This window comes from Eubalaena glacialis, unplaced genomic scaffold (genome assembly GCF_028564815.1).
Source record: "Eubalaena glacialis isolate mEubGla1 unplaced genomic scaffold, mEubGla1.1.hap2.+ XY H_2, whole genome shotgun sequence".
NCBI lineage: Eukaryota > Metazoa > Chordata > Mammalia > Artiodactyla > Balaenidae > Eubalaena > Eubalaena glacialis.
This window is the reverse complement of record NW_026871156.1, coordinates 1,125,141-1,138,257: the sequence shown is the minus strand read 5'-3', so window position 1 is coordinate 1,138,257 and position 13,117 is coordinate 1,125,141. Positions and strand designations below refer to the sequence as shown.

Sequence of the window (13,117 nt, the reverse complement as noted above, 5' to 3'; positions counted from 1 at the left end):
AAAGAATTCTTGCTAAAATGGCCAATCCCTCACAACAGAAAACAAAAACACCAACTGACCAACAGAACCCCAGCAAACCAAAAACACTGAAGTGTTTCCATAGTATAGTGGTTATCACACTCGCCTGACAAAAACACTAAAGTAAAAAATATTTATGGTTTTATGATTTGTGATTTGCCAGGGAGGTGGGACTACAGGTGACTTCTCCTTCATCCATTTCCTTTATTACAGTTCTGCAATTCTGTGTGTGTATAAAATTGGAAATCACGTGGCAGTTGAAACTACCAGAAAAGAATGTGTGTTATTTTGCACGTTTGGAACAGGGTGTGAGGTCCAAATGGCACTTGTCATGCAGTGTACCAAATACTATGTCTCTTTTGCACGATTTTTTTCTTTCCTTTGTGAGGTAAAGGAACAATTTCCTAGCTACTTTGAATTTGCCCACGAGAAATACTCTCATTACCATGATAAAGAATGAAATATGTGGGGAATCTGATCTCTCCTTACAGCTTAGGAGTCTTGTGTTCTGCTTTTTTTAACCCTTTTATTGTAAAATAAAAGGTACTGGAAATCACACAAAAATATATATAACTTAAAATTTGATAAGGAGGCTATACCTTTATAGCCTTCACTTGGGTCGAGATATATATTTTCTGTACCCATCCCCAAAGCTTCTCCGTGAGCATCTACCACATGACACCCTGTGCTCACTGGCAGTTAATTCCCATTCCTTCCGTCCCTGGAAATCACCAAGCTACCTTCTATCTCTACAGATTTGCCTATTCTGAACATTTCACATAAATGGAATCAAGTAACAAGTGGTCTTTTGTGTCTGACTTCTTTCACTTAGCATAATGCTTTTGAGGTTAGTCTTACCCATTTTCAAATATTTTAATATAGTTTTAATCTACAGGTTTCTTCTTCCAGCCCTTTCTTTCCTTACAAGTTCTCTATTGAAGAGGCAGGGGCATTTGACCTGTAGTTTCCCCAAATCTGGATTTTGCTGACGGCATAGTCGTGATGGAGTCCAACATGTTCTTCTGTATTTCTGCAGATTGGCAAGTGGACACAGAGCTTGATATGACTCAGGGTTGATCCCTTCGCGTGAATACAGGTGGTGCTATCCTCCCCCAGCAGGTGGCACATAGTATCTGTGTCTCCTATGTTGTGATGTTAGCAGCTGTTGATGCTCAATGCCTAGATCCGTTAATTTTCCCAGGGTTTCAAAATGGTGATACTCTTTAACATTTCCTTTTTTATTAAGTAGAATGCTTTTTATAAAGAGAGGCTTTCCCTCACCTACTACTATTTACAGGAAAAGAAAACAAGATTAATGCTTGATTCCTCTGCTTTAATTTACCATTTCTCAAGGTAATAAATTGGTTCCTTATCATCCTCTGAAATTGAACAATTTTTGTTTTAACTATAGTTATGAACTCATGGATTTAAACATATTTGATGGGTTTCAATGAATTGCAATGATTTCTAAAAAATATTCAAATAAGCTTTCTAATTTTAGTTTTAATTTACAGAAAAATTGAGAAGATAGTACAGAGTTCTTATACATCTGTACCCAATTTCCCTTATTGTTAACATCTTACATTCCTATGGTTTGTGTGTCATAACTAATGAACCAATACTGATACATACATAACAACTAAAGTTCCTACTTTATTCAGATTTCCTTAGGTTTTACGTAATGTCCTTCTTTTTTGGTTCCAGAATCCCATCAAATATTCCATATTACATTAGTCCTCTGTCTCCTTCATCTCCTCTTGGCTGTGAGAATTTCTCACTTTCCTTGTTTTTGATGACCTGGACAGTTTTGAGGGGTACTCATCAGGTATTTTGCAGAATGTCCCTCAACCTGGGGTTGCCTCATATTTTTCTCATAATTAGACTAGGGTTATGACTTTTGGAAGAGAATAACACAGTGAAGTTTCCTCCTTATCACATCAAACCAAGGCTACACACCACAAACATGACTTACCATTGTTGATGTTAACTGGGATCACTTCAGGTAGTGTTTGTAGGGTTCCCAACTGCTCCCCCCTCCTTCTATAGTATAGTCTTCGGAAGCAAGTAACTAAACATAGCCTACACTTAAGGGGTGAGGAGTTATGCTGCATCTCCTTGAGACAGGTGTATATACACAAATTATTTAGAATTATTCTGTAGGGGAGATTGGTCTCTTCGCCCCTATCTATTTATGTAATCGTTTATTTCTATCACTATAGACTCACGGACACATTTTATTCCTTGTGTTTTAATCCAATACTGCTATTTTCCTGCTCACATTCTTCCAGTTTTGGCCAGTAACAGTTCTTTCCAAAGGCCCTGTGTCACATTAACATACCTCAATATTTTTTTGTTTGTTGTTATTGTTTTTTGAGTGCTTCTTTATTTTCTAGTACTATAAGATATTTCAGGTTCATCTTGTATATTCCCTGTCCAGCCCTAGAATTATCCATTTCTCTAAGGAGCCCTTTAATTGGAGAATAGTATTAGAAACCAAGATTTGGGCACTAGATGTGCTCGTTGCTACTGGCAATTATCCTTTTTCAAGCCAAACTGTCTTTGGCCAGTGGAAACGTCTTCAAAGTGGCTTCTGAGTCCTTTTGACATGACCATAGCAGTCTTTGAAAGCTTCTTTCCTATCCTTTATGACAAGATGTTCCAAGCTCATCTTATTTATTTCCTGCTGCAAACTTGGAATTAGCTATTTCTCTAAGACATCCTGGTTTATTTTAATGGGAATGGTATTTCAAGAACAGAACCTGGGTTACTAGGTGTGCTCATTGCTTCTGGGCTGGTCATTGTTTCTAAGCCTTTTCAGCGGAAAAAGCAAAAGTGTGTGTGTGTGTGTGTGTGTGTGTGTGTGTACTTTTCAATAAAATTTCTCATGAGTTCATATTCAGGACTACAGGGGTGTTTTGTTTCTAACTCAAATTCTTTTGAGTTACATCTGTATTCTTCCACACTAAAAGTCTTAGCTCTCAAAGACAGAGGATGATGGAATTTGAATATCTCATAATTACTCAGTTAATATTATCTCACATTACACAGTCCTGGAATAACACTAATACTGTTACCAATATAATTGCTGAGAACAGTTCTTTTTTTTGCATATTCTTTCCCCATTTCTCCATGGGGAGATCTACATTACCAGAGCACTGGGCATATAGGCATTATTACTTTCTCTCTTTCAAATCTCATTTAGTCTTAGTTCTACAAGTAACTATGTATTTAATGCTGACTGATAGTACTTATATCAATGTCTCTAGCATCACTTTGGTTGTCTTAAGCTCATTCTCTAGCAAATTTCTCAGAAAGGGATCATGGGACCAATATTTCCTGACTTCCTGTATGTTGATAAATACCTGTACCCTTTATACCTAAAAGTCAGTTTTACCGGATATAATGTTCTTGGCTCACATTTTTTCCCCTTGAGTGTCTTAAATGTTACTCCATTTTCTTCTGGCATAAAGTGTTGGCGTCAAAAAGTTTGAAGATGATCGAATTTTCCTTCCTTTACAACCCACCTGCTGTTTTTGCTGAAGTAGCCAAGGCATTGCTTTTTTTAAAAAAAGTCTAGTAATTTTATTAGAATGTGTCTTGCTGTTGGTCATTCTGGAGCAAAATTCTTAGGTACGCGGTGTGCTTTTTAAAAGCAATCTAAAGTTTCCTCAATATTAGTTTTTTAAAAAAAAATATCTTTATTGGAGTATAATTGCTTTACAATGTTATGTTAGTTTCTGCTGTACAACAAAGTGAATCAGCTTTATGTATACATGTATTCCCATATCCCCTCCCTCTTGCATCTCCCTCCCACCCTCCCTACCCCACCCCTCTAGGTGGTCACAAAGCACTGAGCTGATCTCCCTGTGCTATGCAGCTGCTTCCCAATAGCCATCCATTTTACATTTGGTAGTGTATATATGTCCATGCCACTCTCTCACTTCATCCCAGCTTACCCTTCTCCCCCAACATATCCTCAAGTCCATTCTCTACATCTGCGTCTTATTCCTGCCCTGCCACTAGGTTCATCAGTACTGTTTTTTTAGATTCCATATATGTGCGTTAGCATATGATATTTGTTTTTCTCTTTCTGACTTACTTCACTCTGTATGACAGTCTCTAGGTCCATCCAATATTAGTTTTAAGCATTTTTTTCTTTTTCCTTGCTTCGGTATCCTTCTTTAGATAATCTTATTATCTATATGTCAGGTGTTCTTTGCTATCTTTCATATTTGTCACTTTTTCTAGAAGTCTGTTCATCTTTGCCTCTTTTTGATTTAAAACATTTTCCTTTTTACTTCAGAAAGGCATTTTCTGCTATATTCAATCATTCTTGTTTTCTTCTAGTTTAGCCTTCATTTCTTTTCTTTTATTCAAATTGAAGTCTAACTGATGTACAATATTAGTTTCAGGTGTACAACATGTTGATTTAATATTTTATATATTATATTCCATTTAGAGTTATTATAAAATATTGGGAAGATGGTGGAAGTGTAAGAAGTGGAGATCACCTTCCTCCCCACAAATACAACAGAAATACATCTACATGTGGAACAACGCTTACAGAACACCTACTGAACGCTGGCAGAAGACCTCAGACCCCCCAAAAGACAAAAAACTCCCCACGTACCTGGGTAGGGCAAAAGAAAAAAGAAAAAACAGAGACAAAAGAATAGGGATGGGACCCGCACCAGTGGGAGAGAGCTGTGAAGGAGGAAAGGTTTCCACACACTAGGAAGACCCTCCATTGGCAGAGATGGGGGTGGGGGGGGGAAGCTTCGGAGCCACGGAGGAGAGCACAGCCACAGGGGTGCAGAGGGCAAAGTGGAGAGATTCCCGCACAGAGGATCAGTGCTGACCAGCACTCACCAGCCCGAGAGGCTTGACTGCTCACCCGCCGGGGTGGGTGGGGGCTGGGAGCTGAGGCTCGGGCTTTGGAAGTCAGACCCCATGGAGAGGACTGGGGTTGGCTGCGTGAACACAGCCTGAAGGGAGCTGGTGTGCCACAGCCAGCCGGAGGGAGACCGGGAAAAAGTCTGGAACTGCCGGAGAGGCAAGAGACTTTGTCTTGCCTCTTTGTTTCATGGTCCGTGAGGAGAGGGGAATAAGAGCGCCACTTAAAGCAGCTCCAGAGATGGGCGTGAGCCAAGGTTATCAGCGTGCACCACAGAGACGGGCATGAGATTCTAAGGATGCTGCTGCAGCCACCATGAAGCCTGTGTGCAAGCACAGGTCACTATCCACACCTCCCCTCCCAAGAGCCTGTGCAGCCCGCCACTGTCAGGGTCCCCTGATCCAGGGACAACATCCCTGGGAGAACACACGGCACGCCTCAGGCTAGTGCAACGTCATGCCAGCCTCTGCCACCACAGGCTCGCCCTGCATCTATACCCTTCCTTGCCCCCGACCTGAGTGAGCCAGATCCCCTGTATCAGCTGCTCCTTTAACCCCGTCCTGTCTGGGCAGGAACAGATGCCCTCAGGCGACCTACACACAGAGGCAGGGTCAAATCCAAAGCTGAACCCCAGGAGCTGCGCGAACAACGAAGAGAAAGGGAAATCTCTCCCAGCAGCCTCAGGAGCAGCGGATTAAATCTCCACAATCAACTTGATGTACCCTGAATCTCTGGAACACCTGAATAGACAATGAATCATCCCAAATTGAGGTGGTGTACTTTGGGAACAGCGATATATATATATTTTTCCTTTTTCTCTTCTTGTGACTGGGTATGTGTATGCTTCTGTGTGTGATTTTGTCTGTACAGCTTTGCTTTTACCATTTGTCTTAGAGTTCGGTCTGTCCGTTTTTTTTGGTTTTTTTTAGTATAGCTTTTAGCGCTTGATATCATTGGTGGATTTGTTTTGTTTGGTTGCCCTCTTCTTTCTTTTCTCTTTTCTTTTACTACTTTTCTAAATTAAAAAAAAACATTTAATATTTATTTTTTATTTTAATAACTTTATTTTATTTTTTCTTTCTTTCTTTCTCCTGTTTATTCTAAGCCTTATGGATGACAGGGTCTTGGTGCTCCAGCCGGGAATCAGGGCTGTGCCTCTGAGGTGGGAGAGCCGAGCTCAGGACACTGGTCCACCAGAGACCTCCCAGCTCCATGTAATATCAAATGGCAAAAATCTCCCAGAGATCTCCATCACAACACCAAGACCCAGCTCCACTCAACGACCAGCAAGCTACAGTGCTGGACACCCTATGCCAAACAACTAGCAAGACAGGAACACAACCCCACCCATTAGCAGAGAGGCTGCCTAAAATCAAAATAAGGTCACAGGCACCCCAAAACAAACCACCGGACGAGGTTCTGCCCACCAGAAGAAACAAGATCCAGCCTCATCCACCAGCACACAGGCACTAGTCCCCTCCACAAGGAAGCCTACACAACCCACTGAACCAACCTTACCCACTGGGAGCAAACACCAAAAACAATGGGAACTAAGAACCTGCAGCCTGCAAAAAGGAGACACCAAACACAGTCAGTTAAGCAAAATGAGAACAGAGAAATGCACAGCAGTTGAAGGAGCAAGGTAAAAACCCACCAGACCAAACAAATGAAGAGGAAATAGGCAGTCTATGTATTTCTGAAAAGAATTCAGAGTAATGATAGTAAAGATGATCCAAAATCTTGGAAATAGAATGGAGAAAATACAAGAAACATTTAACAAGGACCTAGAAGAACTAAAGAGCAAACAAACAGTGATGAACACAATAAATGAAATTAAAAATTCTCTAGAAGGGATCAATAGCAGAATAACTGAGGCAGAAGAATGGATAAGTGACCTGGAAGATAAAATAGTGGAAATAACTACTGCAGAGCAGAATAAAGGAAAAAAATGAAAAGAATTGGGGACAGTCTCAGAGACCTCTGGGACAACATTTAACGCCCCAACAATAGCATTATATGGGTCCCAGAAGAAGAAGAGAAAAAGAAAGGGACTGAGAAAATAATTGAAGAGATTATAGTTGAAAACTTCCCTAACATGGGAAAGGAAATAGTTAATCAGGTCCAGGAAGCACAGACAGTCCCATACAGGATATATCCAAGGAGAAACATGCCAAGACACATATTAATCAAACTATCAAAAATAAAATGCAAAGAAAACATATTAAAAGCAGCAAGGGAAAAACAACAAATACCATACAAGGGAATCCCCATAAAGTTAACAGCTGACCTTTCAGCAGAAACTCTGCAAGCCAGAAGGGAGTCGCAGGACATATTTAAAGTGCTGAAATGGAAAAACCTACAACCAAGATTATTCTACCCAGCAAGGATCTCACTCAGATTTGACAGAGAAATTAAAACTTTTACAGACAAGCAAAAGCTAAGAGAACTCAGCACCACTAAACCAGCTTTACAACAAATGCTAAAGGAACTTCTCTAGGCAGGAAACAAAAGAGAAGGAAAAAACCTACAATAACAAACACAAAACAATTAAGAAAATGGTAATAGAAATATACATATCAATAATTACCTTAAATGTAAATGGATTAAAGGCTCCAACCAGAAGACACAAACTGGCAGAATGGATACAAAAACAAGACACCCCCTTCAGACATAGGGACACATACAGACTGAAAGTGAGGGGATGGAAAACGATATTCCATGCAAATGAAAATCAAAAGAGAGCTGGCATACCAATTCTCATATCAGACAAAATAGACTTTAAAACAAAGACTATTACAAGAGACAAAGAACGATACTACATAATGATCAAGGGATCAATCCAAGAGGAAGATATAACAACCATAAATATTTATGCACCCAACATAGAAGCACCTCAATACACAAGGCAAATGCTAACAGCCATAAAAGGGGAAATAGACAGTAACACAATCATAGTAGGGTACTTTAACACCCCACTTTCACCAATGGACAGATCATCCAAAATGAAAATAAATAAGGAAACACAAGCTTTAAATGATGCATTAAACAAGATGGACTTAACTGATAATTATAGGACATTCCATCTAACAACAACAGAATACACTTTCTTCTCAAATGCTCAAGGAACATTCTCCAGGAAAGATCATATCTTGGGTCACAAATCAAGCCTTGGTAAATTTAAGAAAATTGAAATCGTATCAAGTACGGTTTCTGACCACAACGCTATGAAACTAGATATCAATTACAGGAAAAAAACTAAAAAATACAGACATGTGGAGGCTACACAATACACTACTTAATAACCAAGAGATCACTGAAGAAATCAAAGGGGAAATCAAAAAATACCTAGAGACAAATGACAATGAAAACATGATGACCCAAAACGTATGGGATGCAGCAGAAGCAGTTCCAAGAGGGAAGTTTATAGCAGTACAGACCTAACTTAAGAAACAAGAAACATCTCAAATAAACAATCTAACCTTACACCTAAAGCAGTTAGAGAAAGAAAAACAAACAAAAAAAAAACCCAAAGTTAGCGGAAGGAAAGAAATCATAAAGATCAGAAATAAATGAAAAAAGAAATGAAGGAAACAATAGCAAACAGCAATAAAACTAAAAGCTGGTTCTTTGAGAAAATAAAATTGATAAACCATTAGCCAGACTCATCAAGAAAAAAAGGGAAAAGCCTCAAATCAATAGAATTAGAAATGAAAAAGGAGAAAAAACTGACACTGCAGGAATACAAAGGATCATGAGAGATTACTACAAACGACTATATGCCAATAAAATGGACAACCTGGAAGAAATGGACAAATTCTTAGAAAAGCACACCCTTCCGAGACTGAACCAGGAAGAAACAGAAAATATAAACAGACCAATTCCAAGCACTGAAATTGAGACTCTGATTAAAAACCTTCAAACAAACAAAAGCCCAGGACCAGATGGCTTCACAGGCGAATTCCATCACACATTTAGAGAAGAGCTAACACCCATCCTTCTCAAACTCTTGCAAACTATAGCAGAGGGAGGAACACTCCTAAACTCATTCTACGAGGCCACCATCAAGCTGATACCAAAACCAGACAAAGATGTCACAAAGAAAACTACATGCCAATATCACTGATAAACACAGATGCAAAAATCCTCAACAAAATACTAGCAAACAGAATCCAACAGCACGTTAAAAGGATCATACACCATGATCAAGTGGGGTTTGTCCCAGGAATGCAAGGATTCTTCAATATATGCAAATCAATCAATGTGATACACCATATTAACAAATTGAAGAATAAAAAAACATATGATCATCTCAATAGATGCAGAAAAAGCTTTTGACAAAATTCAACACCCATTTATGATAAAAACCCTCCAGAAAGTAGGCATAGAGTGAACTTACCTTAACATAATAAAGGCCATATATGACAAACCCACAGTCATCATCGTCCTCAATGGTGAAAAACTAAAACCATTTCCACTAAGATCAAGAACAAGACAAGGTTGCCCACTCTCACCACTATTATTCAACATTGTTTTGGAAGTTTTAGCCACAGCAATCAGAGAAGAAAAAGAAATAAAAGGAATCCAAATCAGAAAAGAAGAAATAAAGCTATTACTGCAGATGACATGATACTACATATACAGAATCCTAAAGATGTTACCAGAAAACTACTAGAGCTAATCAATGAATCTGGTAAAGTAGCAGGATACAAAATTAATGCACAGAAATCTCTTGCATTCCTATACACTAAGGATGAAAAATCTGAAAGTGAAATTAAGGAAACACTCCCTTTTACCACTGCAACAAAAATAATAAAATACCTAGGAATAAACCTACCTAAGGAGACAAAAGACCTGTACCCAGAAAACTATAAGACACTGATGAAAGAAATTAAAGGTGATACAAATAGATGGAGAGATATACCATGTTCTTGGACTGGAAGAATCAACATTGTGAAAATGACTCTACTACCCAAAGCAATCTACACATTCAATGTAACCCCTATCAAACTACCACTGGCATTTTTCACAGAACTAGAACAAAAAATTTCACAATTTGTATGGAAACACAAAAGACCCGGAATAGCCAAAGCAATCTTGAGAAAGAAAAACGGAGCTGGAGGAATCAGACTCCCGTACTTCAGTTTAGACTAAAAAGCTACAGTTATCAAGACAGTATGGTACCGGCACAAACACAGAAATACACATCAAAGGAACAGGATAGAAAGCCCAGAGATAAACCCATGCACATAGGTCACCTTATTTTTGATAAAGGAGGCAAGAATACACAACGGAGAAAAGACAGCCTCTTCAAAGTGGTGCTGGGAAAACTGGACAGCTACATGTAAAAGAATGAAATTAGAACATTCCCTAACACCATACACAAAAATAAACTCAAAATGGATTAAAGACCTAAATGTAAGGCCAGACACTATCAAACTCTTAGAGGAAAACATAAGCAGAACACTCGATGACATAAATCACAGCAAGATCCTTTTTGACCCACATCCTAGAGAAAGGAAGTAAAAACAAAAATAAACAAATGGGACCTAATGAAACGTAAAAGCTTTTGCACAGCAAAGGAAACTACAAACAAGATGAAAAGACAACCCTCAGAACGGGAGAAAATATTTGCAAACGAATCAACGGACAAAGGATTAATTTCCAAAATGTATAAACAGCTCATTCAGCTCAATATTAAAAAACAAACAACTCAATCCAAAATGAGCAGAAGACCTAAACAGACATTTCTCCAAAGAAGACATACAGATGGCCAAGAAGCACATGAAAAGCTGCTCAACATCACTAATTATTAGAGAAATGCAAATCCAAACTACAATGAGGTATCACCTCACACCGGTTAGAGTGGGCATCATCAGAAAATCTACAAACAACAAATGCTGGAGAGTGTGTGGAGAAAAGGGAACCCTCTTTCACTCTTGGTGGGAATGTAAATTGGTACAGCCACTATGGAGAACAGTATGGAGGTTCCTGAAAAAAGTAAAAACAGAACTACCATACGACCCAGCAATCCCACTATTGGGCATATACCCTGAGATAACCATAATTCAAAGAGTCACATACCACAATGTTCATTGCAGCTCTATTTACAATAGCCAGGACATGGAAGCAACCTAAGTGTCCATCAACAGATGAATGGATAAAGATGTGGCACATATATACAATGGAACATTACTCAGCCATAAAAAGAAAGGAAACTGAGTTATTTGTAGTGAGGTGGATGGACCTAGATCTGTCATACAGAGTGAAGTAAGTCAGAAAGAGAAATACAAATACCATATGCTAACACATATATATGGTATATTAAAAAAATTTAAAAAAAAAGGTCATGAAGAACCTAGGGGCAGGATGGGAATAAAGACACAGACCTACTAGAGAATGTACTTGAGGACACAGGGATGGGGAAGGGTAAGCTGGGACAAAGTGAGAGAGTGGCATGGACATACACTACCAAATGTAAAACCAATAGCTAGTGGGAAGCAGCCGCATAGCACAGGGAGATCAGCTTGGTGCTTTGTGACCACCTACAGGGGTGGGATAGGGACGGTGGGAGGGAGGGAGATGTAAGAGGGAAGAGATATGGGGATATATGTATATGTATAGCTGATTCACTTTGTTATAAAGCAGAAACTAACACTCCATTGTAAAGCAATTGTACTCCAATAAAGATGTTAAAAAAAAATTGGCTATATTCCCTGTGCTGTACAATGTATCTTTGTAGCTTATTCATTTTATACATAGTAGCTGGTACCTCTTAATCCCCTACCATCTTGCCCTTCCCTCCCTTTTCTCTCCTCACTGGTATCCACTAGGTTGTCCTCTGTATCTGTGAGTCTGGTTCTGTTATATTTTTTATTAGATTTTTTTTTGATTCCACATATAAGTGATATCATACAGTATTTGTCTTTCTCCGACTTATTTCACTAAGCACTAATACCCTCTAGGGGCCATCCATGTTGTTGAAAATGGCAGAGTTTCACTCTTTTTAGGGTTAATACTCCACTGTATATATATATATATATACATATATATATATACGTATATATATATATACATATATATATATATATATATGTATATATATATATATACACACACACACACCACATCTTCTATATCTATTCGTCTACTGACGGACACCTTTGGTTGCTTCCAGATACTGGCTAATGTAAACAATGCTGCTATGAACATTGGGGTGCATGTATCTTTTTGAATTAGTGTTTCCATTTTCTTTGGATAAAAACCCAGGGGTAGAATTGCTGGATCATATGGTAGTTCTATTTTAATTTTTTGACAAACTGCCACACTGCCTTCCATAGTAGCTACACCGATTTATATTCCCACCAACAGCATAGTCGGGTTTCCATTTCCATACATCTTCGCCAACATTTGTTATTTGTAGACTTCTTGATGATAGCCATTCTGACAGGTGTGAGGTGATATCTCATTATGGTTTTGATTTGCATTTCTCTGATGATTAGCAATGTTGATGAGCAGCATCTTTTCATGTTCCTGTTGGTCATCTGTATATCTTCTTTGGAAAGATGTCTACTCAGGTTGTCTGTCCATTTTTAAGTTTTTTTAATATTGAGTTATATGAGCTATTTATATATTTTGGATATTAACCCCTTATTGGGCATATCATTTGCAAAATATTTTCTCCCATTCTGTAGGTTACCTTTTCATTTTGTTGTTGGTTTCCTTTGCTGTGCGAAAATTTTTAAGTTTAATTAGGTCCCACTTGTTAATTTTTGCTTTTGTTTCCTTTGTCTGAGGAGACATCCATAAAAGTATTGTTATGATTTATGTCAAAGAGTGTTCTGCCTTAGCCTTCATCTTTATTATTTTTATTTTTATTTTTTGGCCACACCACATGGCATGTGGGATCTTAATTCCCCAACCAGGGATCGAACCTGTGCTCCCTGCAGTGGAAGAATGAAGTCTTAACCACTGGACCGCCAGGGAAGTCCCAGCCTTCCTTTCTCTTTTTTTTTCTTTTTTAATTTACTTGGCTGCATTGGATCTTAGTTGTGGCATGCAGGCTCTAGAGTGCATGGGTTTACTTGCCCCACAGCATGTGGGATCTTAGTTCCCTGACCAGGGATCGAACTCGCATCCCCTGCATTGGAAGGCAGATTCTTAACCACTGACCACCAGGGAAGTCCCTCAGCCTTCATTTCTCAAGTG

At 38.7% G+C, this 13,117-nt stretch overlaps 1 protein-coding gene across 1 annotated transcript in view; it reads right to left on the bottom strand.

Annotated features, from left to right (window-relative positions):
- LOC133082975 (immunoglobulin-binding protein 1-like) overlaps nucleotides 1–13,117 on the bottom strand; it is a 36,642-nt gene that overhangs the window by 560 nt on the left and 22,965 nt on the right. The window lies entirely within an intron of this gene.